At 41.3% G+C, this 6,862-nt stretch overlaps 1 pseudogene across 2 annotated transcripts; it reads right to left on the reverse strand.

Moving 5' to 3' along the window:
• Positions 1–367: 367 nt before the first annotated feature.
• Positions 368–5,478, reverse strand: LOC149532380 (phosphatidylinositol 4-kinase gamma 5 pseudogene; annotated as a pseudogene). 2 transcript variants are annotated; one of them, XR_016357956.1, is made up of 3 exons: positions 5,439–5,478; positions 5,236–5,332; positions 368–3,506 (listed from the first exon to the last, which is right to left on the reverse strand). The product of XR_016357956.1 is annotated as a phosphatidylinositol 4-kinase gamma 5 pseudogene, transcript variant X2 (transcript). The 2 variants fall into 2 exon arrangements; XR_016357955.1 differs by having other exon boundaries at positions 5,236–5,478.
• Positions 5,479–6,862: the final 1,384 nt, after the last annotated feature.

The raw sequence follows: 6,862 nt of genomic DNA on the forward strand, positions 1-6,862 counted from the left end.
AATTCTATTTAAATCAATTACAATTTAATCTCATAGAAATACTTTGATGGCATCCATGTAATCTTATGACATCTCTACTAGGAAGAGTGTCAGTGTGTAATGGTGCATATGCTAAATAGCTTTGTAGGCTAGATCCATGTGTTGTCCAATACAGATTAAGAAACACATCTCGTGGACAACCATCTTATATAAGCTTGCACTCTTATCACTATCAACATACCCCTTTCTCCTCTAAAATACAAGTGCTAGTTATAATTAAAAAGAATATTTTCTAATTTAATAATGAGTCCGATTGAATTGAACGCTCATTATATAACCAAAAGAAGAGTGCTTCGAGAACCCTTCACAAGAGGGAAGAACCAGGGAATGAAAAACAAAGCTATTAATATAACAAATTTGAAATACAACCCTTCACAACGGGGACGAACCACAGTTTGTAAACCTAAGCCCATAAAGAGAACGACAGCTGCCGACAGTGCAAAGCTTCAATAAGAAGGCACGAGGGATTAAGAGGAATCCACAAACCATGACATCTAAGTACAGCCAACTGAGACGATGAAGAATGGAGCTGTGGAGATCAAAACGCATGAACAAGGTTGAATAAAATTTTGTTACATATCAGCTGCTAAAAGAAAGAGCTGTTGCCGTTCCGCTATTAGGATTATACCTTGAATTTGTGGTCTAACAAAGGTGCTTTTCGGTTGAAAAACTTACAAACTAGCAAGCCCAGAAATGAAGTGGCTCAAACAACTGTTGTAAACTAAAAATATCACAACAATGCATTCTTAACACCTGACGCTAATCTCTCAACATATCTATACACAACTCTATACAAGTATCGTACAATATGCTACACTGGGAAGTAAACCAACGAAGAAGGACCTTTAAAGCAATTGGAACTTTGTATGCAATCAAAACTGGCATGAAGCTCCAAGTCTCTGCTTATGGTTCACTGTACCCTGGTTTCTAGATGCAATTGCACCTGGCAAGAGTTTCTGGAAGTTATCAATGAATAAGGTCCACTCCTCCTTGCTCATGTCTGAAAATCTTATGGTATTTGGGGTCACCATACCTGACAAGGGCTCACTTTGCATGGTTTTTGAGGGCGAGACATCTTGCCTTGGAAACCCCTTCCTTGCACCTATGTAGGTAGTACAACGCTGATTTCGTTTGGAGAAAGTTTTACTCTTAGGCATCATAAACTGCGCTCTATTTGATACAGGGCTCTGCTTCTTCATAATACTATTTTCGAGTTTGTCTTCGGGAAACATTTCTTCCTCTTCTTGAGGATTCTCTTCCAATTTGGCCAGCGGCCAACCTTTTTGGGGTTTAGGAGAGGAGAAACTCAATGGAGGTGGCAATCCAGCGGCTTCATTAGAGATTCTGGGTGATAAAGCATTGATGGCACAGAATGCATTTAGAGCAGAATGGAACTGCAACCCTTTTTTTGGGTGGCTATTTGGGAAAGAAGATTGAGGGAGCAACAATGATAACCCAGTAGCTTGAGGCATGTTTAGCTTCTTTTCAACCGATCCCTGGGGATGATCATGCCTTTCCCCAAAGTTCAAGCATATGTCCTCATTTTTGTTATTTGTCAAGACTGTACCATTCTGAGAATCATTTCCATCCTCCATATCAAACGGAAATTGATACATCAAATGTTCCTTCCCGTGGAAATCAATCTCTGATTGATCTGCCGAATGCTCTTTTTCGTAGACCCCTTCAGATAAATCCTCCATTAACTCACAATTTGCAGCGGAGATTTGTTGATCAGTCTCAATCTTAGCTTGCAAACAAACTAACTCCAATTCGCTTGCTTCCTCTTCTACGTCATAAATCTCTCGACCCATCATTCCGCCAATCTCTGCAAGACACAATCCAGCAGCAGCAGCCGTTTTTAGGAAAATAGTGCAGAGTATGAGAATTCTCAAAGAAGACTCCCTCATCATAGGTAACTCTGTTCTCAGCATATCGGCGTCCTTCAACGCATCAAGACGGCTTATATATTCTAATTCAGCCTCTGAAAACGGTATAGAGGCCTGGGGCCAATGAAGCCATTCAAAATAAGGATCCTCCAATGTTTCTGGAAGGCAGAGGCCATGGTCTATAGGTATAAGCTCAACTGCATCACCCATTTGACGATACTTGAGAAAATCTGTGTCGGAAGTTTTGACAAGAATGTTGCCTGCATGTCTGTCGGTATTTAATACTCTTATATCTAGAATTCCAATCCTGTGAACAGCGGTAACAGAGAAACTGGATGTCCCACGGTCATTGGCATCAAAATCATGTTCAACATACTGCTGAAATGAAGCAATCTTACTAATGGAATGTTTATCGTTTAAGGTTTTGGTTGCAGTCATACCATTGTTAATATGGAAAATTGAGTGCGATATTTTAACAAGCACCGTTGGAGGCACCTTTGCAAATTCATCGTGATCTAGAAGATAAGCGGCAACTTCTCGGACGCCTGTTTCTCCCACTCTTATTGATCTCTTCAACCCAGGTTGCCCCAGAATCTTTCCAACAAAACCCTTGGGATTATTAGGGGCAAAGGGCTCTTCATCTGTAGGCTTTACAATAGCTATGCTTTTACCTAGAATATCACGGAAATAGTATGCTCCACCGAGCCCTCGTTGAACAGGGATGGGATCTACACCACATTCAACAGCCCTGACTGCTTGTTTGATCAATTTCTTAATCTTGGAATGGCCACTTGAACCACCAACAATCTCCAATGGTCCACTCCTATCTCTATATGGCAGACTATCAACTCTTGGAGAAAGGCAAGGCGTAGAAGAGCTTCTGTGGATGTCTCCTCTGGTGAGACGAAGGGGAGAATCATTTCTGACCACGCTTAGATCATTCTTCAGCACCAAGTCGCCAAAGGTGAGCGCAGTCTCTTCGGTTGGTACATTCAATGCCAATTGCATTTTCTTTTTAACAGTATTTGCATTGTCTCCCCTGTCTAGCTCAATACCCAGCACACTTCCAGTATCCGTCTGGACAAATACACGCCGCCTATGGGAAGCTTTTCCTGTAGCATCTTTGAGGTCATGATATTTCTTGTTCGCAACCTGAACCTCCTCCCCAACAGCAACAGCCATCCGTGTTCGTATAGGACAATCAATCGGCAAAGGCATGTTGAGAGGTATAAGCTTTCCTTGGGCCTGTAGTTGGCTTCCACAGCAAGATTCCAGCCAAGGGTACCTTGCCTGCTTGGAAGACAAAATGATTTCTCAACAATCATGAAAACCTACTGTTTCAATACCTCCATACTTGTTTCTGTAGCACTGGCAGTTGTAGCTTCCACTTTGGGAGCAGAGTAACCAAACCGCCAGTATTTGCAAATTGCTTCCGAGTACGTTAAGTGTATGGGAGCGCCGGGAAGGAGCTCCCACCCAACCGAAACACTCACAGTATACTTGATGTGGTCATCCAACGCATGAACAGTAACACTCGGAGAACAAGATACAATACCAGTCACGCTGTCGAAGACATCTATACTGAAACACAAGAAAACACATTGCTTTAGTTTCCAAACAAAGAGGCCATAAAGAGACCCCGAAACATATAGTCCTGACTGCTTATTATGTCATTCCAGTATCCACAACAATACTTCGCTTGTAGAACAAGGTTGCACACATGTTTCTTGAAATGGTAGGTGAGATACAAAATACTAATGATTCAAACAGAGACACAGATACAGCTGAAGTTTAAAGATAGTGCTTTCAGAGCATTATACATATAAAATAATTATTGAAGTTTTCACCATCATCAGAGTTCAAATAATTTCAGCCCCGTCAACTTATTTTTTTGGTAATATTTTTTCCTGCAATAAAGAGGTCGTATGCAGATTCTACATTGCTTTTGCTAATGCAAGTGAACTGCTAACATCTACTGTGACAAAAGGAAAATCTCATAAAGTCATAAACATTTAGAGGATGCTCACAGATATATATTGTGAAATTCCGTTGAAAATCCCAATAGGAGACGGACTGGATATTATTTCATCTAAGTACAGAGCTGAGAGTAACAGATCAATTGACTGTACAGAGCTGAGAGTAACAGATCGACTGTAGTAGATATCACATTTTTCTTTTAGCTCTTTCATCCTGATGATGGATCATAGAGTGTGATCCGTGACGCAAAAATTATCACACAATCTGCCCAGAAGTAAGTAATACAGCAAACAGATCGACTGTTATGAAGGATGCTGAAATGACTGGTGGATAATAGATGAAAACAATTTTTTTATTTTTTGGCCAATTTAGAAAGGAGACGGACTGAATATCATTTCATCTAAGTGCAGAGCTCAGAGTAACAGATCAATTGACTGTTATGAAGGATGCTGAAATGACTGGTGGATAATGGATGAAAACAGGTTTTCTAACTTTTTGACTAATTTAGCTCACTTTTTATTGCAGTCCAAAAACACTTTAAGGGCGATCACTCTCTTTAGAAACAGGACAGCAAACATGGCAGACCCTTGGGCATCCGATGCATTAGGAAATATAAGCTTCGGTGGTTTCTGCTTTTAAAATATGCGGTAAGGTAGCAGAACTTATAAATTTTGTATATTTGAAATTTGTTTAAATTTGTCAACCAACCTGTGTTCTATCGATAAGTAGTCTGGTGACAGTGGCTACTAATCTCAGTCACATAACCTCCACCAGAAAATAAATAAATAACAAAGATGCATATAGCACCGTAATTTATGGTCCAAATCAGGCGATATCGCTACAATTGTTGCAAGCGTCTATGATTTTTCAGAAGGACGATTAGCAAAATGGAGAGTGATATGATGCGGTAAATCGAAGAGTGTCTGTTCGATTGTAATTTATTATCTAAATACAATCCTATTTCACAGATTGACTGTAATTTGTGTACGATATTTTTCAAACAACGAACAACAATTTTTTTTACTTTTACAAACGTTAAAAAAAAAACAATTTTCTGCGAGTAAATTCCAGTGGAGTTTACAGCCGATCCATCTGATAACTGCATATTCGTTAAATTAAATACCGTGCCAATGAAGATGCATAACATAAAATTGTTACCAGTGAACATAGTCTGATCGAATTCGTTTCCTTCAAAGTAACGAACGATTCACATAAATCGAAATAATTTACTCTTATAAAATTCAGTTCGAAGAAGCCTGAACTTGAGTACTGTATACAGTACAATTATTTACAAGCTAGAAGAGGGAAAGCATGAATTCAACTGTAGACTGACCTCTTATGGCAAGAAGCTGAGCGTCCCGGATTCGAGCCCACGACCTTTCAGTCTCAAAATTCAACACTTTCCGTCTCGTGACCGAGTCTCGCCGGGGCTCGAATCACAGCAAAACAAATAAAATTTAACCCTTGTTTTAAATATCAGATCCAAACAGAATTGGTTAAAGATCGAAGGCGGATCATGCAATAAATCTGCAGTACCTCAACCGAATCTCCGTATAGAAACCACAGGCAAACCCACAGATCTCCCCAAAGAAGTTCGTACATTTATTACGTAACAGAAAATCCCCGGAAAAAGTTTAAGAATAACAAAATAATTTCATTATTATGGCTCCACATGAGGACCCCGCTGAAAATTTGTATCCCTCCGTCCGATCATCTGATTCGCCTAAGCAGAGCTCCAGGGGTTGTCCGATGGCCGCCTCCTTTTATCTCTTCAATTATATTTTTATTACACAGAGCTTATCTCGCCATTGAAATCTATCAATTGCTGACGTGGCTTATCCAGTACCGGTGGGTCCGGGATGACCGGCAGGCCCACTCCCGCGCCAATCAAAATTCTCGTCTCCTGTACCCTGCGTCTTCTTTCAGTCCATCTACTCACCTGCTGTGGCCGGTGACGGTGACTTTGTCCTCAACGAATATGCCAAAGCCACGTCACCTCGATATATGCGGATAGACGCGTCGCTTGTGACTGGCATGTCGATTCCGAATCCGATCTATTTTACTCTTTCGAGTCTGCTGACGTGGCGACATCGGGTTCCTTACCCGGTGACGGTTTTGTGTTTTCCACAAATATGCCAAAGCCACGTCACCTTGATATACTAGGAAAGACGCGTACGTTCGATTCCGGTATAGTATTTTAGTTTCTGGAATGTGCTGACGTGGCGCCCATCGGTTTATCAGCGAGACTTTTTCTGATCCCGGGAATTCGTCAGACCTGCAAAAAGCCGAGATCGGGAAACCTGTCTGAAAAGTAAAGAGTACCGGTTGTAATGTTTAACGGAGTCTGTTTAGACGTCACTCTCTCTCCTCTGCAATCGTCCAAACGCGGTTTAAGTAAAACCTCCGGCCGCCACTCGCACACCCCACGCTTTCAGGCTTCCCGCCACCGCTCTCTCAGTGGTGGTGATGGTGGATTGAAGTGCCCCTCAGCTTTCCCATCTCGTGGTGGTTCTGGTTGGTCCCTGACTCCTTCTAGTTCTCATCGTGCGCATTTTGGGAAGTGGCCTCGCCTGGACTTGGCGAATCTCTCCTCCGTGACTAGAAGTTAAAGATGCGGAGGCTGCCACTGTTACTGATGATCGCTTGACCGTGCCCAGCCCGCCCTCCAATCCTAAAGATGATTGGAATTTTCAAGACAAAGATGATCCACCACCCTTCGCTGACACTGCTTTGGCAGCCTGAGGTTGCCTTATATGATTTTTTTTGATGAATAGTTTTTGTTCTCTGTTGTGGCCGTGTTTTTAGTCCGGCTAAGACCGTATAAACTCAATATGTGCCTATTCTATGGGTTTCATAACTATAGAATTTATGGGGAATTACACAATTCTTCCACTAAAGTTTCCAAGTCGTCCACGAAATATTTGTAATTATCTAATAAAGAATCTCTTTTAGATAGATAT

The sequence above is a fragment of the Cupressus sempervirens genome, chromosome 10 (assembly GCF_028749045.1).
Source record: "Cupressus sempervirens isolate cs-2001-9-10 chromosome 10, ASM2874904v1, whole genome shotgun sequence".
NCBI lineage: Eukaryota > Viridiplantae > Streptophyta > Pinopsida > Cupressales > Cupressaceae > Cupressus > Cupressus sempervirens.